This window comes from Procambarus clarkii, chromosome 19 (genome assembly GCF_040958095.1).
Source record: "Procambarus clarkii isolate CNS0578487 chromosome 19, FALCON_Pclarkii_2.0, whole genome shotgun sequence".
NCBI lineage: Eukaryota > Metazoa > Arthropoda > Malacostraca > Decapoda > Cambaridae > Procambarus > Procambarus clarkii.
Genome location: NC_091168.1, coordinates 47,354,438 through 47,356,937, shown reverse-complemented (window position 1 = coordinate 47,356,937; position 2,500 = coordinate 47,354,438). Strand labels below are relative to the sequence as shown.

Here is a 2,500-nt window from a genome sequence, read left to right as displayed (position 1 = left end):
TTATAGGTTAGGTTAGGTAGCTGAAAATGTTAGGTTAGGTAGTCGAAAAAACATTAATTCATGAAAACTTGGCTTATTAGGCAAATCGGGCCTTGTATAGTAGGCTGAGATGTGCGTTCTGGCTACTAGGTACGACACACACACACACATATTATATATATATATATATATATATATATATATATATATATATATATATATATATATATATATATATATATATATATATATGTCGTACCTAGTAGCCAGAACTCACTTCTCAGCCTACTATGCAAGGCCCGATTTGCCTAATAAGCCAAGTTTTCATGAATTAATTGTTTTTCGACTACCTAACCTAACCTAACCTAACTTTCTCTACTACCTAACCTAACCTAACCTATAAAGATAGGTTAGGTTAGGTTAGGTAGGGTTGGTTAGGTTCGGTCATATATCTACGTTAATTTTAACTCCAATAAAAAAACATTGACCTCATACATAATAAAATGGGTAGCTTTATCATTTCATAAGAAAAAAATTATAGAAAATATATTAATTCAGGAAAACTTGGCTTATTAGGCAAATTTGGCCTTGCATAGTAGGCTGAGAAGTGCGTTCTGGCTACTAGGTACGACATATATATATATATATATATATATATATATATATATATATATATATATATATATATATATATATATATATATATATATATATATATATCGGACAATTAGAAAAAAAAAAAAAATTTAAATTATTTTACCTTGTACCTAGATCCACCAGGCCTGTTTGGTCTATGTTTCAGTACTTGAGAAATCTGGAAGGTCACATCCTCCTCCTCAACTTGTGGATGTGCGTTGATAGATGATTCTGTAAAATTAAGTTATTTATATAATAATAAATTCAGTATAACAATAATATTCTGTAAAATTAAAAGTAATTTATACATCAATCAGATAAAACTCTCCAGAGATGGTGATACACAACATATAAAGGACAAGCTTCAGAACAAAATATGCATTTAGGAATAAGGTTTTGTACATGTAGGTAGCACATGAGAAAATAAGTGGAAGGTGATCAAGTTTATATTAACATGTTAATGGCTTTGTTAAGGCTTTGCAAGAATGAAAAAATATTAATAATATAATATCACCTACCAATTAATTGTACATCATTTATAAGTCAATTATTTGCATTATTATTATTCAATACTAATGATATAAAAATGCATTTTGTAATCTACTATTTATGCAAGTATTAAGCACAGGATCATGAAATAAACTGCAAAATACTGTAATGGATAAACCAATTAAGTTTACATTTTCCTATAGCTAAGTCAGTCAGTTCTATTAGCAGCAGAGAACAATTATGCCCAACCTCTATTAAATGAAACAATCTTAAGAGCAAGTGATAGAAATATAATCATTTATGCTTGGGAAAATATTATGGAATGGTTCCAAATATGAAAAATATTAAGTTTTTTGGTTAAAATTTTTTAATTTAAAATTTAAATTTTTAAGTGAATTTTAAACTTTAAAAAAATTATTTAATTTTTTGGTTACTTACTTAAAATAACATTATATAGTTCTTGTTTTTGTAGAAATGCCAATTTCTTCTTTTGCCCTTCCAGACTGTATAGTGACCACAGGCCGTTTGTTCATATCTTCATTATTCTTCGAACCGTGGTTGCACAATCAGACCCACGTACACTGGTTAAAAGCATCACCTAAAAGCAACAACAAAAATGTAGTACACTGACGAATTTTGAATATATATATATATATATATATATATATATATATATATATATATATATATATATATATATATATATATATATATATATATATATATATATGCCATATACATATATATGCTATGTTGTATGCTACAACTTGGCTGATAATAAAGCCATTCACAACTGCAGGCCTAATAAAAAAAGGAGGTGGCATAGCAATATCTTACAAAGATACCTTCATCTGCAATAGTGTCATTAGTAATAGAGACGACTATTGTGAATATACCTTTGCCAAGTTCTCCAGTAAATCCCTTAAATCCTCCTTGAACAAGAGGGTTTTTACTTGATCGAACCATATTCTTAACCTGCTGCAGGTAATTTTCAAATGGAAATGCTGAACATCTGTCCAAACTACCAAACTCTTTGGCATCAGAGGATATGTGTGTTAGGCAGTGTACATTGTACACTAAAAAATCCTTACCATACAGCTCACGAGCCTTTAACACAAAGTACAGCAAAAGATCATGTGCATATTGGCTGTAATTTAACTGAATCAATTTAGGTGATACAAGAATAGAAATAGCTACACTCAGAGTCAGGAAATGGTCATACAATTCTTTGGGTAAGATTCCCTTCAGTACAATCTTACCGGTGTAGAGAAGGAGTTGCCTGTATTCAGTCGCTTTCCATCTATCAACCTCTGAAAGACTTCGAGGTTTACCTGTTCTTTTAGGCGTCACTTTTTGGCCCGTGACATACGCTGCCATCTTGTGTGGTATTCTCTTC

At 30.0% G+C, this 2,500-nt stretch overlaps 1 long non-coding RNA gene across 2 annotated transcripts in view; it reads right to left on the bottom strand.

Moving 5' to 3' along the window:
- Nucleotides 1-2,500, bottom strand: part of LOC138366522 (uncharacterized) — an 8,770-nt gene that overhangs the window by 2,914 nt on the left and 3,356 nt on the right. The window contains exons 1-2 of one of the 2 annotated variants that reach the window (XR_011229159.1): nucleotides 1,543-1,700; nucleotides 740-846 (exon numbers count right to left, since the gene is read on the bottom strand). This is a non-coding gene — a long non-coding RNA (uncharacterized lncRNA). Of the gene's footprint in view, nucleotides 1-739; nucleotides 847-1,542; nucleotides 1,701-2,500 lie in introns of those variants that run through there. The other variant, XR_011229158.1, reaches the window with a different exon arrangement.